This window comes from Sciurus carolinensis, chromosome 5 (genome assembly GCF_902686445.1).
Source record: "Sciurus carolinensis chromosome 5, mSciCar1.2, whole genome shotgun sequence".
Taxonomy (NCBI): domain Eukaryota; kingdom Metazoa; phylum Chordata; class Mammalia; order Rodentia; family Sciuridae; genus Sciurus; species Sciurus carolinensis.
The window spans coordinates 53,450,138-53,470,171 of NC_062217.1; positions in this window are offsets into that span (position 1 = coordinate 53,450,138).

Below are 20,034 nucleotides of genomic sequence, written 5' to 3' on the forward strand. Positions count from 1 at the left end.
CTGACACATAGTAGCATATTGGTGAGTTTATATTGAAAAAAATAAATAGGTATTCACAGAGACATCTTAAACAACAAAATAATATGGGGAAATAATGCTAAAACTGTATTACAGTGTAAAAAGAATAATATTGCAGGAACAGTCACAGCACAAAAAAATTAAATAGTTTAATTTATTCTCACAAACAAGATTTTTGCAATCATTTCATTTCCATCACATCACTAGACCTCCTTTAGTATAGAAAAATGGAGAGGCTTTGCTTTGTCTCACTACTGGGCAGAAATGATGATGAACTCTTGCCACAAGCCACAAACAGAAGGATTCAAAGATATATTAAGAAGATAGTGCCAAGTTAACTGCTGTCTCTATCCAGAAAGGTATATGACTTAGTATGAAATGGATTTTTGAAATAAGGGCCATAGCTTGCCCAAATAATTACTGTATTAAAACCAATGTCATTTCGGTGGAGGGTAGACAGGTAAAATATTTAGCCGATGACAGCCTTATCACATTACATTTCTTATTCTGCTTAATATTTCTCCCTTTGGTCTTTGTCTTGATGAAGCTGAATAGCAAAATATTAACAACACAAGCCTCAAAAGTTCAATTTCCACTTCACATAATGTGTTTGACTAAAATATGACATATTAGCAACGCCCTGCTTCATTATTAATCATTTTATTTTCTTTAAATTCATCATCAAAAATTCCATCTACGATATATATCACACATTTTGAGGTCTTCACATATTTTCACTTTCTTATTTTTACTTTTATAATGTTGTACTGGGATTTTTTTTCTCAATAAGAATCTTGAAGGAATTGACCTAAGGAAAAACAATCCATACAACAAGAATATACCTTCTAGCAGTTTAGATCACCCATATTTTTGTTGTACAACTTAAAAGTATAAGGTCAAATGACTGAATTGGATTAAAATCTGGATTGCTGCTGGAAAATCACAGTCCATCATCATTACCAGTGGTAGAGTTAGAAAGGCAATTGGAACTTAGAAATGTATTTTTTAATGGCACGTAGTAAAAATGCACAATACACTAGATATTGCATTTCCCCTGACTTGGGAAAAGTTATAATCGTTTCTAATTTTCTTTTATGTGATATATGACCATCTGAAATCAAGCAAATAGAAATTTCTAAATGTCAATGTATCAAGTATTTAATAAACAAAAGACAGCCAGAAAGTCTGCTGTATTCTGGAAATGTTCCCTACACGATAAAGTTGACAAGGCAAAGTGCCATTGTAGTATTAATTGCAGCCTTCAAAATGGAAGCATATTTCTCTGTAATTAAGATTTTCTGAATCTAAAGAAGGATGATCTGCACAAGAGTCTACTTTTATGGAAAAATTGATACATAATAATGAAATCAAGTGATGTAAATGGTGGCTACTGGGCAGTCTCAGCTTTTCACAAACACTATTCCAACACCGTTGCATTGTTTGTCCCCAAATGTTTCTAGCCTACCAGCCCTACTTTTCCTTGTAGGAAAGGAAAGGCCTGGAATCCCTGTTACTGCACAGGTGCCAGGAATGGGGCTTCTTAAGAGGCATGAAGCAAAGGACAGCCAGTATCCAATCTTGTGTGCAGGTGTTTCTGGACATTGGGTGTTTTTCTTTTTCTGAAAACAAAATCCACATGTGAAACAAAAGGCTTAAGACTGGATTTAAAGGCACCAGCAGTTTCATTCACAGAAAATCTAAGAAAGACTCACTGAAACAAGGAAAGGCAAGAACTAAAATGCCTTTCTATGGTTACTGCTGCAGCCGTGCCCAGAAGCTATGTAGGAGGCAGTATCTTCACAGGCTGGAGGAAGACAATGTTCTCCAACTAATAAATACACTAGGAAGAAGGAGTGGTACAGATCATTATAATTTGTGCTTGTATCAGTGCCAAAGATATGTGGTGCTTGGATGAAAAGATATTGAAAGACCGAAGTGGATATCATCCTTGGCTTCCTGAAGCAAACAAATTATGAGTTGGGGATTTTATTAGCTGTGATGAGCTTTACCCAGTGTTTTAGTCAGCTTTTTCATCACTGTGACCAAAAGACCTGACAATGTAAAGGAAGAAAAGTTCATTTTGGCTCATGGTTTCAGAGGTTCAGTTTGTGGTCAGCTGATTCCATAACTCTAGGCCTGACATGAGGCAGAACATCATGGTAAAAGGGTATGGTAGAGGAAAGTAGCTCAGAATCTGACATCCAAGAAACTGAAAAAGAACTCTGCTGACCAAGGACAAACTATAAACCCCAAAGTCACGCCCTTATGCCCACCTCCTCTAGCCACATCCCACCTGCCTATACTTAACACCCAGTTAAACTATATTGGTAGATTAATCTGTTAATTAGGTTACATCTCTCATAACTCACCTCTGAAAATTCTTGTATTGTCTCACACATGAGTTTTTGGGGGTCACTACATATCCACACCAGAACACTCAGCCCATGACAAGTCAGAGGCATACCAATGAAGTAAGTGAAGATTTTTCTGGTTTCCTTTGCACAGGACAACCTGTAATGCTCCTTCTTTCATTTCTTCCATTGACTTCAACAATTTTTAAGATATTGAAAATTTCAGTAAAGGTACCTATTAGCAGCAGTAGCCCAACCTACTTATTATTTGCCTATTGACATCCATTCTAAATAGATTTCCTCCACATTCTCTTAATCAATTTATGTGGGTCAGTGTCTTTGTTAGCAGTCTTTAATGTTAATGTTAACACACTATCTGATAAATGGGTCTCAAATTTGTTGTACAGATTTACACTATTGAGCTATCTTCACTAAAATTTGACTCCTGGTCCTAAGAGAGAAAATGGCCTCAGAGGTTACAGCTCTCAGTTTCTCAATAAGTCACTGCCTCTATATCACTGATTAGTGTGTTCTAACCATGATTCAAATATCCCCACAATACCTATGGCATCATTATTTCTCTAATAGGCAAACAGTTCTCCATGCTTCCCTGATCCCTTTGGGTGAGCTACACTTTGGGAGGTAGGTGGCTCAAGACTCAATCTAATGTTTTTATTCACTCTGTAATCATCTTTCAAATAGTCTCCCAGTCCAGTAACAAAATCTCAATCAGCAATGACTTGAATACCCACAATTCTCCTCTTCATAATCATTCTCTGATTAAGTTGTGTCCAAGTGACTGAAATCATTCTATGATGTACATTCTACCTGTATAAGGACTGTAACAGTTCAAGATTGTTATATTAGGATCCATATGTAAATCATTCAGAAACTCAGATGTGGATGAATTCTCATTGTTTTAAGTTGTGTTTTTCTTCTTCATTTCCATTTCTCCTCCTCTTCTACTTCCTCCTCTTTGTTCTTTTCTTTAATCAGCTGAAATCTGATTCCAGAGTGTTACTACTTCTTTTCCCTTTTCCCAAATAATGCCCAGAAAAGGAGGAAAAGACCTTGAACCTTCAGTCTTTCAGGGATGCCAATTCTAACCAGTCCTTGGAAGCTATCTTGCTACATCCATACTGGTGTGGCAGCAGGGCACGTATTTCCTGAACTGAAAAATTTTCTTGGAAACCTCCTTAAGGGTTCTGGATGACCTCATCCTCAGAGGTCACATGTTTTAGTTGGCTTTTTTTTTTTTTTCCATTGTGACCAAAAGACCTGACAAGAACAATTTTAGAGGAGAAAAAGATTATTTGGTGTTCAATTCAGAGGTGTCAGTCCATACACAGATGACTGCATTACTCTGGGTCTGAGATGAGGCAGAACATCATGGTGGAGGAGGCTGGAAAAGGAAAACAGTTCAGGACATGGCAACAAGGAATCACACAGAGAGAAATCTCTGCTCACCAAGGACAAAATATATACCCCAAAGGCATGTCCCCAGTGACTCACCTCCTCCAGTCACACCCTACCTGCCTATTGTTACCCCCAGTTGATCCATATCAGTGGATTAATGCACTGATTAGGTTAAGGCTTGCATAATCCAATCATTTCACCTCAACTTTCTTGAATTGTCTCATGGATGAGTTTTGTGGGGACACTTCATATATAAACCATAACACCACACACTTTCCCTGATGTAGCATCACAAATCAACCAGCCTCTCCTCGTGTACTTCTGCCTCTATTTCACTCATCCTATAAACTTCTCACAAAATTATGTCTTCCAAAGAATCAAGCTTAGAAAAGAAAATGTGTTTACATAGATTTTATACTCACCCAACAAACACAAATCTTCCCTGAGATGAGGGTCAGGGAAACAAGAGAGTCAACATGAATTAATGGGTGAGACAGGAAGTGGGAACTACTTAGGAGTTGTCCAGGATAGCACTTCAAGAAATGTTGACTGTAGGATTACATAATAAAAACAAATGTACATCTCCATAAATTACCTTTATCCTAGCTTCTTGAGTCTTTTTATTCCTTGCTGTCATGATGTTCAAGAATTTGGGGCTAAAAAGAAATGTAAGTGATCCACTTTGAATACCTTTTCTGTTTCCTACATGAAAATTTGTAACTCAGAAAGTTTATTACTTGTTAAAGATCAACCACCTTCTTATGAAAAGTTGTTTTATCCTTCATCCTGAATGGCATATAATTATCACAGTACCACGGTGATTTCTACATTGATTTTCAATATGTCCATGTTTCATATCTTTCCCACTATGCCATATGTTCCTTTATCAAAATTATTTTATTCAATAAGCTTACTATACCTATTTATTTCTGTAAATCATCACACTTATGAAATGAAAAGCACATAAAGAAAATAGTAATGCTAATATTTTCAAGAACAAATTTGTTATTGACTTTCAAACTGCTTTGAGATAAGAAATTCTACTCGTAAGTTGTGAGTAATGGATCTTAAGTATGTTCTCCACTGTGAGAGTTCCTAGTACAGTATTGCACTCATATTAAGTACTGAATATTTTATTTATCAATAAAAAAATTAACATTGAATTAATAATTGCAAATATTCGATGTTGGACATTTTAAATTTTGTTGACATTTTGTTTATTTCACAACATGGTACACTACAATCTAGTGAAGCCAATCTTACCTTCTTTCTTTCTAGCAGAAATGTGTAATCTTAGGTCCCAGGATTTTTAGTGTCTTAATTCATTCGAAAAATGACTTATGCTCTATGGTAAATGTGTGAACTGTGCATTTACCTACTTATGAATTGTAAAACTACACAAAGTACAAAGTCACATATAACATGACCCCAGAGACTCACTGTGGGTTTGAAATCTGCCTCCACCTTTATTATTTTTGTAACCTTGATCATAACTTTACTAAAGTTCAATTTTTAAATCTTCAAAATAATAATTATAATTATGATAATAATAATAAATTCAAGTTAATGGAATTTCTGTAATAAGAAGAATTTATAGTAAATACTCAGTAGAATATATGGCAAATACTAAGCATTTAATGACCATTTGCTAAATACATCCAGTATTGGTCTTGGAAAATGATTTTTTTGACTGTCACCCATACTAAATAATATCATTAAATTGCAACTCATGACATTTATAAACTAAATAAATTTTTATGAGTTATATTTCCCTATGTATGATACACTATGGTTTATTTGTTATCTTCCATTTTATTCAGCACTCATCTGCATTATTTCCTTTTTTAAATGGTGAGCAAAACCCACTAAATCAATTTCATAATCCATCAAAAAAATAGAAATCTTTGACTTGGAAAATAAAGAACTATCTTTAAAAATGAATGATCAGATAGCAAATAATACTTTATATTTAAATATATAACACTCAAATCTAGATTGTGATAGTTTGAATTCTGACAGTTCAGGATTTGCTTGTCCACGTGGAGAAAATGTAATGTTTTGAGGCAAGACTCTCAGTGTCTGGAAGATGTTACAAGAATGTAATCTTATTCTCCTGAATGATACCCATGGATTTTGTAGAGAGAAGAGTATTTCAAACACTACAGAATATTTTTCTGTACCAAAATGTATAATATATGTCCTGAACAATATTTGGCAGAATATTTGAAATAAGAATTAGCTTAAAGATCCAGGATGATTGCTTACCAAATACTATAAAAATATTTTCACATGTAAAATGAATTCCTTATTTATACATTAATACACTGTGCAGATTCCTAGTACATTAACATTCTGGACACTGCAAATGTGCTAATACAAAGTCATGTAAATGTGCGGGTCAAGGAGTTCATTCAGAATTTCTTTGGGCATTAGCAGAAAGATACTCTCTCCTTTCAGTGTAGACTGTAATTCATTTAAGTATTACATTTTCAGCTCTCAATTAGGTTTTCAAATCTTAGTAATCTGATGAATTTTCTCACCATCATGTCTTACTCTTAATATTTTAGTCCCTGACTCCACTCTTTGATTTTATGTGATGTTATCATGACCTCCTCACTGGTTTTTAATGTGCTTTTCATATTTATGCATATACGAATCTTTCACACATTTACCATTTTAACTACAGATGTCATCTGAATTACAAGTGTTTTCTTTCCTTTACTTCAGAAACTAAGTATTCATGGGATTAGATGAAGGGTATGAATTATAATTTTAATTTATTTATGAATAAAATAGTATCAAAGTTTCTTCACATCCTTATCTTTAAAAACATGCTCGAAAGTTTCCTGTCCTTGGTGATCATTTATTTTTATTTCAAAATAAAATGCAGATGTAAACTTGCATCATTAAATCTCAATTTTCCCAATAGAAAGATTATAGGAGGAAAAAAAAATTCTGAAGTTGAAAACTTATACCATTCTTCACTTTTTACATAACTCTTTTTCTAAAAAGGAAATTAGCTTAAAAATACTAATGATAGAAGTTTTCTTTTGGAAAACTAACAGAAGATATACTATAGATAAAATGAATATTGAACATTTGGATATGTTTAGTAAGACCTTAGGACAAGTCCTTCCCAAATACTTCAATGGATATAAGTATTCACTATCCTAGACTTCTAAGAAAGAAAGTTGGAGGCTGAGTTGATTACCTTGAGAAATGAAGACTTCTTGATTGTCATAAAATTAATGATAATAATGTTTTTAATAAGTGTCATCAATGAGCACAAAATAACTTCTAATTCACCTTATTACTAAAGATAGTTTATGGTCAAATAACAAATAATTACTAAAGACATTTCAAAATATTAAATGAACATAAGAAAAAAAGAACTTGAGGCTCCATCCAAGATGGAACACGCTCATTTCTTCCTCTTACAGCTATGAAACCCAGTACATAATACAGAAAACAAGCAGGTAGAAAGGTAGAAGGGAAAATGGTTGGTAACCTCAGAACTCGAAGAATAACAAGACACTAAGTTCTTGAGTATCTTATTGCTCCCACAATCTGCAACAGGGTGCAACAGAAGCCTCCAATGAGAACAAACAACGGGCATGGACAGAAACAAGCCCCAGAAAAACCTTGCTATCTCTGGACAAAGGGGTCAGGAAAAGGGTAGCTCAATTAAGGTACCCCAGACTAATGGTGGTTTGGCCTAATTTTTTTCATCCCTTTGATGATATGAAAATGATACACATTCAGCAGAGGCAGAACTTTTGAATTTTGATCTTTACTTAGACTAACAATATGCAGTAAGATACTTTCCCCTATGCTGGGCAGTGGTAGTGAGCTATAGGTTCCAGTCACCCCCATCATCTCAAGAAAAAAACAAGTGATATGTATAGTGTACTGTGTAGCCAGTGTTCTTTTTACATTTGGTATTCCATAACTTACCAGAGATATTAAATACTTTATTATAAAATAGGCTCTGTGTTAGAGAATTTTACTAAGCTATATGTTAATGTAAGGGTTGGGCTAGGTATATTAAGTGCATTTATGACTTAAGATATTTTGAAAATTGCAATTGGTTTATTAAGACAAAACCCCATTATAGGTCAAAGAGCATTCATACACCAAAGGAACCCTTTCTAACAGACCCACCATAGTTTCAGTAGGGCCAAAAGGGAGCTGGTTTTCCACCAACCCTTGATCCCAGGGAAACACGCTATGCTCTAATTCCTCCACCATGCAGGGTCTAATCATTGCCACGTAGATGTCTAATCATTGCTTACATTATTAAGGTATGTAAACTTACAGTGATCTATTAGTTATCATGCATTTTAGATATGTATATAGTTTATAAATTGATGATCTTATTGTATCTAAATATAGATGTAGCATACAGTTTGCTTTCTTTGGATCCAAGTTTGTATCATGAAGAACCCTGAGTAAAGAAATTCCTAAATGCTAATATATTTAAATCTAAATCACTTGATATTTGAGCATAAAATAAATCCATAAGAATATTGAAAGCTATTGATGGGACACATCATAGTCTTCTAAGATATGAGATTTGATTTGATTTTAAATCAAAAGTAACAAGAAGTTTAAAATAACCCTCTCATTTCACTACCATATTCACCCAACAAATGTTTTGTATTGAGTATTAAGTATGTAAAAATCAATGTTTTATTTGCTCAGGATGTAGTAGTGACCAAAACAAAAACTATCCAAAAGGGAGGACAAGAAATTGTCTAAAAAAATACACAGTATATGAGATGTTGATGCATACCAAGGAAAAAAAATAACATTGGAATGGAAATCTGAAGTGTTTGACAAAGAGGAACAGAGTTCAAATATTTAGACAGGGCAGGATTCACTCCAAGAGTATTATTTGAGTAAAGACATGGAAATGGAAGGTTAAGTTTGGAGATAACAGTAGGGATGTTTGAGAGAATCCTGCCTGATATATGCCAGGGGTAGAGTAATGAGGGAGTGAGTAGTTCAATAAAAGAATGAGAAGCCATTAAGTGTGCACTATATGATTCATTGTAAGAACTTGGCTTTAATTCCGATTAGCAGAAGAATAACATTATCATCTCACATGTTAATAAAGTCACTTTGACCTCTCTGTTGAGAATAAGCCACAGCAGAGAAGAGGCAGGGACAGCTAGCCTAATAACCAGACTTCAGATGATAATTGATTGGGTTAGAATGTTGTCTTGTATTTGGTGAAAAGTGACTGAAGATGAAATCAATTCAACGAGGTGATAGGTAGAGTTTGAAAGATGTGTAAGGAACCTAGGCTTACTGCAGATATTTTTACCTGGACAATAAGACAACAAATCTCATGTAGCAGGAAATCTGATTTGTGTAGTTATTGGCTTAATTAATTCAGCAACACAATATTGTCAAAAGTCCTGTTCCAGTTCTTTGTAAAAGTCTATAGAAGCTTCAAGAATCACATCTTCATGTGGCAACATTTGAAAATTGGAAGGAAGGGCAAAGATGTTCTATTAATGGTATTTTAGAATTCTCACCTTTTGTGCTTTGTTGGATAGGAGAATAATTTACCAGAGCTTTTATTGCAAGGGAGCTGAGGGAAATGAGATACTGACTTTTCAACCTTTGTAATGGAGCTTTTCCAGCAGGGAAAAGGGAGTGGAGAATATCTGCTAAATTAACGAGCACAGAGCTATTAGGAAAACCTCAGGACCTGGAGAGGAAGAGAGTCATGATACATTATGCAATTATACCTATAAGTAAAATGACAACATTTTAAGAGAGTTCTAAGAAGGAGGGTAAATCTCTGAGCTAGACTAACTATGAAATTTGAATATTTTTGGTCACCAAATAAGTGGTATAAAATCTCCCCAGGCTGATCAACATAAAAAGGCATGGGAAGAACATTTACTCATGCAACATTGCGATCAATCCACTCATTCTTTCTCCCAACATTCACCACAGACAGCTATGGTTTACATTGGTTCGCAGTTGGTACCCTTATGAAATTTGCAGTTTGGTTTGGTTCTAGACTGTCAGGGACGGGTCTGAGGGTCCCAGAGCCGCACCATGGCCTGATCTCTAAGATGGCGCCTGGCAGCTTGCCAGACATAGCTGCACTCATATACAAGTTTTAGGAAGTAACTCTGATTGGCTGTTGTACGTGAGGCGATCCTGGTATCTGCCTGGAGACTGTTCCTTGATAGGCTGACTTTCCTGGTAGTCTACTCTCTGATAGGCTGATGTTCTCAATATAAGTTGAGACTTGTGGAATAAACCCCTTTTGGTTCCTGTGCTCAAGAAGAGCGTAGGCGTTGTGATTGTCCCCGCGGGCGGTGGGCGATCTTACTAGACAAGGAAATTATGTGATTAAATAGAGTATAGGAAAAGATGAGTGACTCTGAGGTTACTATACCCTTCATGTGGCCTACTCTTTCATATTTCCTGGGTTTTAACTTAAATCCTACTCCCCATATATCTCTCTTTACTGTAGGAGGCAGGTTTCTCCTCCTATTCTGTAGCACATGCCTTGTTCTTATCATCTAAGACACTGTATTTGAATATGTTTTCTCTATATCTCACCAGACATATTAGCTTTTAATTTCTTCATTTGTACACTGTATTACACCATGTCTCCCAAGAGTCTTCCATAATAAACATTCTGCTAATCATCTAAGTGAGATAGAAAGACAATTAAATTAAAGAAATATTAAAATTCACAGCAGCATGCAAGCAAGTGTGTTCGTTATACTTCACTTGCACCAAAAGATATTTTTGGTCGACTTGTCTACCTAGACACTTTTTTAGTGAAATTTTTAAAAGAGGATGGAAGAGACAAATACCCTTAAAATTTTATTTGAGAAAGTAGTTGATTGAAGATTTATTTGTAATGTAGGTCTTATAGTAAGCATAAATGAAAATTAGCATGCATAGCTTGGAAGATTTAATATTAATAAAATATCCAAACTACCCCAAATTTTCTAGGTTCAATTTAATCCCTACCAAAATCTCATGGCATTTTTTTTTTGCAGAAATAGAAAAATATCCTAATATACATAGGAAATCTCAAGGAATTCTGAACAGCCAAAACAATCTTGATAAAGAAAAACAAAATGGAGAGGCCTCACACTTCTTGATTCCTGAATATATTTCACAGCAATAATAATGAAAATGGAATGGTACTTATGTATGAACAAGCACAGACCAATGAAAAAATATGAAGGGTCCAAAAATGAGCACTCATGAATGCTTAAATGATATTTGACAAAGATTATATAATAGGGAGAAGACAAGCTTCAACAAATAGTGTTAGAAAAACTGGCTATTCATCTGCAAATGATAAAAGTTAAATAAACCCTTATATAGATCATACACAAAATAACTCAAAATGAATTAAAGCCAAAACCCAAGACCTAAAATTATACCACTATATCTTATTCATTTTCAGTTGCTAATAACACAATACCATGGACTCGGTAAGTTACACAGAAAAGAAGTTTATTTTGGCTCATTTCTGAAGATCCAAAGTGAAGGGGTTGTATCTAGTGTCGGTCTTTTTGCTGGCTGCATTCTAATGCAGCACAGAGCATCTCAGGGTAAGTGACAGTGCATGTACATGTGCATCCTCCAGTCTCCCTCTCCCTCTTCTAATAAAGCCATGTGTGGATAGTAGCTATGTCACACTTTTGTCATTCTTGTATTTCCTTATTATTTACTCAAAAGTCCTTTCAGTGCGGGTTGAATAAAATCTACCTCTTATTCAAAATGGATGGGTTTAAACTTACAAAGAAAGATTTTAAATGATAAAAAATAAATAAAGCCAGCAGTTTCCAATCACAGGGGTCTACTTGGATTACTTTATCTAACCCTATGTACTTCCCAAAGGCCCTCCCTCTTGTCACCACCCTTGATTGAACTGCCATCCTTTCAAATTGCCTCACAATGGGGATTAAACTCCAACAAGAGATTCAGAGTGAAGGAACCATATGCAAATCAGAAAATTCTTAACAGAAAACAGAAAAAAGTTTCATGATACTGAATTTTAAAATAATTTCTTGAGTGTGTCAGCCAAAGCACAGGCAATAAAAATAAAATAGCCAAATGGTACCACATCACCCTTAAAAACTGTGCAACAACAGCAACAACAAAAGACAATCGATAATTAAAATGGCAGCTGGGAAAATGGGAGAAAATATTTTCAAATCATATATCTGATAAGGAAATAATATCCAGACTTTTTAAAGAACCCCTATGACATAACTGAAAGAAAAAAAGAAAGAAAGGAAGGAAGGAAGGAAGGAAGGAAGGAAGGAAGGAAGGAAGGAAGGAAGGGAGGGAGGAAGAAAAAAACACTGATTTTAAAATAGGCAAAGAACAGGGCACAGTGGTACATGCTTATAATCCCAGAGGCTCCAGAGGCTGAGGCAGAAGGATGGTGAGTTCAAAGTCAGCCTCAGCCTCAGCAAAAGGGAGGCACTAAGCAATTCAGTGAGAACCTGTTTCTGAATAAAATACGAGATAAGTTTGGACATGTGGCTCAGTGGTCGAGTGCCCCTGAGTCTAATCCCTGGTACCCAATAAATAAATAAATAAATAGGCAAAGAACTTAAATACACATTTCTCTAAACCATGTATACAACTGGCAAGAAAGTATGTGAAAAGATGCTAAACATCATTAATCATCAAGGGAATAAAATTATAATGAGAAATCACCTGACTTGCATTAGAAAGGCTACCAATGTTTAAAGAAGAATACAAGTGCTAGTGAGGAATCTTTGTGTACTATGGATGCAATTGTAAAAGAGCACAATCACTACAAAAACAGAAAACAATTTCCTCAAATTGTATTCCTCAAAAAATTAAACTTAGAACTACTATAAGATCCAACAATCCCACTTCTGGGTATATATCCAAAGGAAAGAAAAACAGGATCTTGAAATTTGTATACCTGTGTACATTGCAGCTTTATTCATAAGAGAAAAGAAGTGGAACCAACCTAAATCTTCATTAATGCATGAATTAATAAAGAAAATGTAGTATATATACACACACACACAGTTGAACAGTGTTTAATCTTAAAAAAGAAGCAAGTCTTGGCACATGCTACAACATGGATAAACCTGAAAACATGTTCAGTGAAATTAGTCGATCACAAATAAAGACAAATAATGGATGATCCCACTTACATGAGGCATTTAGAAAGAGAAAAATGTGATTTAGTTTTTGCCAGGATGGGAGGAGAGTGGAAAGAGGCTTGTTATTCAGCAAAAATAGAGTTTTAGTGTTTCTAGGCAGAAGAATTCAAAACTCTATTGAGCAACAATGTACGTATCGTTAGCACCACTGTACTTTACACTTAAAAATGATTAAGAGTGTAAATTTTACATTATGTGATTTTTACTACAATAAAAAGAAATAAATAAAATTTTAACCAGAAGTAAATGTTTTTTCATTGTGTGTCTTTACTGTGATCTGCAGTCACATGACTGCAATAAAAATTTTCATATTGAACATTTACCATGTGTTGGGAACAATGAAGCAGTTTGACAAAAAATGTTTATAATTTTATTGTACCAATAAAGAAATTGAGGTTTAAGGATTAAGTATTTTGCTGAAGTTACATGTCTTATAGTGGTTATATTATTCAAATGAAGAACATCTCATTCCAAATATGATAAACCTTTTTCAGTGTGGACTTTTGATCTACTAAATTTTAGTAATTTTGACAGCTCATCAATTTTATAATTTCACATTAGCTCATTTTATTTATAATATACATTATGTATATACCTATGGAATAAATGTAGCACTTTATAGCAGCAGTATGACCTACAATTCTGCCTCTAGTAATGCTCAGCTTATTTGATCCTTTTTCCAACTCTTTCTCACACAGTCTAAGTTGTATGAGGGAAGACGGATTATTCCATTCTGTTGATGAAGAAACTAGGTTAGGAGAAATTGAAGTGAGTTTACTAAGGGAAATAGTTTGTTAATAGCAGAATCAATAATAAAATCTGTATCTTCTTGGTTTTTTTCTGGTGCTTTTCCCTCCAAAATGTGCTACCAGCTATCATTTGGCAAATTTACACATTAATTAAGAGACTGAAGGTTCCTCAGAGACTCACATGAATTTGCAAAAAGAAATTTTCAAAGAAATTTAACAGTGCATTGCTTAGAATGTCACTCTTACTACTAGAAGATTTTCATTCTTTCTCTTCTATATTAAAAGCATCTGTAGAAAAATTTTTAGAAATACTGCTCAAAATTTTTAAAAAGAGAATTCTATCCATTGCTATATATATATACTTACAGAAATAGGAATTACCCCTTAAAATATGTATGAAAATAAACCTATCCTTTCATCAAAACAATTCGTTATCCACTAACTTTTCCTTACAATGTCCTAGATTTAAGTTGAATGGTTACATTTATAATCATCTGCTGTTTGAAACTGCTCTCTCTCTCTCTCTCTCTCTCTCTCTCTCTCTCTCTCTCTCTCTCTCTCCCTGTATTTGTGTCTGAGAGCAAATGCCACCCTGCTCTGCTCTGCTTTCTTCTTGCTTGGTGATTTATTGTTCCCAGACAGTTCCCATTCTCGAGGCCTTCCAACGGGGACGATGTGCTTTCTCAGCTGTTTATGTGGTTCTCTGACAATATTGTGTATAATGCAAACCAGCTAAGAAGGGCTTTAGCTTCTTAGCCTCTTCTAATTATTCTGATTTGCACTGGTTTTAAGTCAATTAAACAGAAGCAGACAAAGGATCAGCTCCAGCTTGTACTATTTTTTTGTAAGATTGATCTTTTCTTCCTATGTGTGTCTTACAAGAACGGTATTCATTTTATTCTTCTAATGAATGAGTAATTCAATATTTAACTACCCTTTCACTATATATTATTCCTCTCTTTCTCTACAGCTTCTATTCTATTAGCTCTTTTATTATGATATTAAAAATATATGTATGGGATGGATTGAAGTATAGGTTTTCTGGAAATATAGGCAAGACTATTCCCTCTATCTGGCTTCCAGTCTTTAAATAAATATTTATGGAATTATAATAAGTGGAGGTAATATATAGATCATGAAGATCAGCTATTACAAGGAAGTAATAACCAAGTCCAGCCAGAAATTTACTAAAGTCAACTATGCCTAAGTTTTTAAAATGAAATTACTTAAGTTCAAAAAGGGATTGGGAGGAATAAATGAATAAAGAGGTTGATATAAATATTTAGGGACTAAATTTTTAGTTACTGTTCATTAAAAATATAGGAGATACCTGTAGATACTATTCATTTGCTTTTTCATTTGTTTTGTCTTTCTTTTTCCTTTCCTTTTTTTTTTTTTTTTGATTTATGGTTTACCTTAGTTGTTAAAATTAAATTACATAAGTTCAAAAAGGGATTGGTTTTGCTTTCCATATATAAATTTTTATTAAAAGTTCAGAGTCTCAAATGTGGATAGGACCACATGCATAGTAATGTTCAATGACTGATGAGAAAGAAAATGGATTAATAAAAGATTGTATATATTTTTTAAATTTCTCAATAATATTATGGTGTAATTTAACTTCAAAATAATATAGTACATGATGCTTTTCCTCTTTAAAATAAACAACTGAGAACTTCTTTTCTTATTCAAGACCCTCTAACATAAGTACTGCTAATAATTTGTCTTATATTCAGTTAAATTTTTGTCTTCTTTATAATAGTATTTTATTAACATATTATCCTCTGTAGATAGTCTTCAAATTTATTGTAGATTAAATTCCTGGAAAAAGTACCATAATTTGAAATAATGGTGCTCACATCTTATTTTCTAATTGAAACAAAATTACACTAAGAAGCTATATTTCTAACCCTGAGAGGGCCTGATGCCCATTTTTACAGAAAGAGCCACAAATATCATATTTTATCAACTATAAATGATATACTTACATCATCTGAGGTTTCTAAAAGATATATATGTACATATACATGTATACTTATGTGTACATACATAAATATGTGAGAAGAGGAGAACAGCATAGTAATCTACCACATAAAATTGCATTCATGTAGTAGAGTACAACAGAATGCATTACCAAAAAATGAAAAATAATGGATTGTATGGTGAGACATGTGAAAAGTGTTTCAGAATCATAGATTCCAGGCATTTAAATTAGGATTCAAAACAGGCATGGTTGTACACACCTGTAATCTTAGCAACTAAGGAAATTGAGTTAGGAGGATTCAAAGTTTAAGGCCAGCCTCAGAAATTTAGCCAGACCCTGTCTCAAAATAAGAAATAAAAAGAGCTAAGGCAGTGGGTATATCTCAGTGGCAAAGTGCCCCTGGATTCAATCCCCAGTATTAATTAATTAATTAATTAATTAATATTTAAAAAATTAAATGAAATAAACTTGAATTCAGTGCCACAGTAACTTGAGAAACAAAAGAACAGGTTACTGACCAAATATCCCTGTGTTCAGAATGCTTTGTTTCCAGAAACAATGCCCAAGTCTAAAGGAAAACTGATTAATCCTTTGAAAATCTCATGAGCAAACATGATCTTATACCCTGTTTACTCTGATCACCACATAAATATCTCCAGATATCTATGCCATTCCATACTCTTGTTCGATGATAGTTTGTGTTTCCTCTCTTCTAACCTCGCCTCACAGTTTTCTTCTCCTTCCCTGACTTTTGTACTCAGAACTCCAGTTTCACTGGAAATTTTATTTAACACCTTGCCTTAAGCAAAAATGTTCTCTTCTTAAAGACACTTCTGGCCCTGAGTCACTCCCAAGTGGAAGCTATCCATGGCAGAGGTCAGATACCTGTTCATCAAAAACTGCTTTCATTTCTTCTTGGTCACAGTTACTGTGTGACTTAGCAACCCTTGTACTTAGGTGTGACCATGTGACTATATTTTGGCCAAAGTAATGTAAAAAAAAAAGCATGAGAGCTGTTTCCAGTTTAGGTCCCTGAAAACTCCTTATATGCAATCTTCTAAGAAAGCTTTCTTTCCCTTACCTGAGGGAAACCTTGGGAATCACCTGATAAGATGGCAATAGAGTTATAACTACAAAAACGTATCCTTAAATTGCTTCTTGGAAGAGAGACGGTCAGGGGAACTGACAACTGGGAGGGTTACTCAAAGCAAATTTGTTTGTGTTACACAAAACAAATATTTTTTCATAATAATTAATTTTTATTTTAAGCCACTAAATTATGTTATAATAGCTAGCAATGCATTAAGAAATAACATATTTATTTGCCAACACTGTATGTAATACTCTTCCATCTGGTTTAGGAGGCAGTTCTTGCTTGCTTTTGTTTTTATTCTCTAATACCTTTTAAGTTTTTACCTTTCATCTCTAGTAAGTTTCATCTCCCTTCCTCTTCAGGTTCTGTTCTTATGACTCCAAACTCAAATTCGTCATCACCCAGAATATATTTGCCTTGGAGAAGTTAAATTCAAACATCCAATTCCCATATCTAAGTTTCTGCTTTGGCTTGGATATTGACTGTCCCCCTAAGATCCAAATGTCAAGGATTGGCCCCCAGTATGGTGGAATGGGGGAGACTGTGGGCTTTTAAGAAGTTGAAGTTCCTTGGGTCATAGGTGGAATGGCCTCAAAAGGAATATAAGACCATGGTGTCTCTCCTCCTCTTTATCTCTCTATTGCTCCTTCAAGATGTAATCACTTGCTTGATTCTGACAGGCGATCCCACCACTGCCGCTTTCCATGTGCCATGATGTGATGCAGTCAAGGGTGGGCCTTGCCAAGCCTGTGATACACCACTTGGACTTGGAATCTCCAAAACTATGAGCTAAATAAACCTCCTTTTACTCACAAGTAACCTGCCTTGGATATTTCATTGCAGTAATGCAAAGATGACTGATGTAGCCTCCTTTCAGCTTATTCCTTCAGTTACTCTTCCTTAGTTTTTATTTCATCTTCATGCTGTATTCATTTCTTTAACTGCTCAACTTCCTCCTTCCACTCTGTCTAGCTCAGATTACAAGGTCCAGCACTTCCATCAGCCCCTTCTCAGTATTGGCAACTTCATTTGCCAATTGAACTTCTTCAGGAGATTAGTGGCATGAACCTGCATGGATTGGTACCTTTATCAATTCAAGGTCTCTGATGTCAATGAGACTCCCAATGTGCCTGGAAATAATTCTATATTTTCCTAGTCAAATCCTTCCCCTACTTTCTACAATAGTTATTTCACACTATCCACATTTCCCCAAATCTACGCCCTTCACCTAGCTGATAACCTGTTTCTCTTTTTCACACATACACACACACAATCCATCTATATCTATACCTACATAAATATTACTATATATCTATATCTACATATATAGATATGTACACATATATATGTACACATATATATGTACACATATATATATTATATATATAGACAAAACTAGAATTCCTGCACTCATGCCTAAATTTAAGCTACATTTTGTCATATGGAAAATATGTCTGTTATAATCTTTTACCTGTGATTAAAATCTCTTAGGATTGCTAGATAAAAACGCAGGATTCCCATTTAATTTTGCATTTAAGATAAACAAAAGTATCAAATCCCTGGAAATATTTGGAATATACTTATTCTAAAAAATTATTCATTGATTATCTGAAATTCAAGTTTATCTAGGCATTCATCTTTTGTTTGTTTGTTTTTACCATATTTTTGCTAATATAACAACTTAATCTACCCTATTTCTATCCTTTCTCCAACACCCCCTGCACTGGTTCTTTCCCACAAACATTTAGTCTATTAAGTTATCTCTCAGACTAAATCATTTGTCTTGGCCCCACATTCTTTTCCATTGGCTTCCTGTCTTTCTCTTGACCTTAAACTCCTTTTGAAAGTTGTGCATGCATACCATCCCCTCTTCTGCACTTTACATTCAGTAATCTGGTCACTACCTTCACCAATCTACTACATTTTTTCTCTTCAAAGCTAGCATTGATTTTGACAGATCATATGGACACTTAATCTTCACCTTACTTGACCTTTAAGTATCATTTGAAACTAGTGAGTTAGTCTTTGCTTACTGAACTACTTTCTTCCCTGCACATTCGTGACATTGGAGTATTCTCTTCTTGTTTTGTCCCTCTGATCTTAGGTTTATTTTCACATTCCTCTCTTCTGCTCCAGTTTAAAAAGCTACTGTTTCTCACACCCTCTGTTTCATGTGCATTCCCCATCTAACACCCTCTCTAGAAAAAATATACATCCTAAGGCTTCAGTCATTATCTCTAGTATACCTGGAGGCCAGAACTTTCTCCTAAAAATCAGATGTGAATTTTTCATTGTCCTCCAGGCATCCTGGGTTTCTGGTACTTCGTGATCATCAGATTCAATATGACTAAAAATAATTTTTCTTCTCTTCCCCCCAAATAATTCACCTCATTGGTTTGCAGCTTATTAGAAGGTGGGAAGGAACCAAGCCTTATCTCTGAATACCCCCAAAACCTTGAAATGTCCAAAGTGATTTATGCCCAAACATTAAGAAGCTTATTTCCTACACACATTTCAATTTTACTCCCTTATCCTTACCCATGGATTCCAATTTAAGATTTGGGCCTTTACTTAAAAACCCTGACCTCACCATACAAAGCATAATCAGTCCCTCCCAGGAAAGAAGGATGGGGACTGGCTCAACTTCCCTGCTCAGTTCCTTGCATCTCCTCCTGGAAGGGTAATGAGAAGCAGACTGTAAATCTTGCAGGCCTTGAGAGGCCACTCACTCCTCACTAGGGTCCAGAGATATGCTCCCTGTTGACCAAGAACGTAGCAATGTAGGTTCACCTACTCCCCACCATTCCTCAGGACATAGAAAAATCTTGTCATGCTCTCTTTTAAGAGCCTCAGGCTGCAGCTGCACTTTATCATTTGGAGGGCTCTTTATTTTCAGTTTTCAGATATGCAATCCTCTCAGGAGTTTGCTCACTTACAGTATTGTGAAGGCCTTCACAAGCCTAGAGCTCCTGGCACAGCATCTGAGGGCACTAATGTTTCTCAGACCTAAGGTATCTAGGAAACACTAAGTCCCTAGAAGCTTTCTTTTAGTTTAGCTCCATCTGGAGGCCCAGTCCACTCCTATTCGTTTCTTTGTCCTAGGTCAAAATAGAAATGTAACTTCATCCAGAGTTTTCACCCAAATACAAAAATATGTGCAAAAGAATCAGTTAACACTATTTCTACAGACTTTGTCACATGGTTCAGGGAAACATTGTAAAAATGT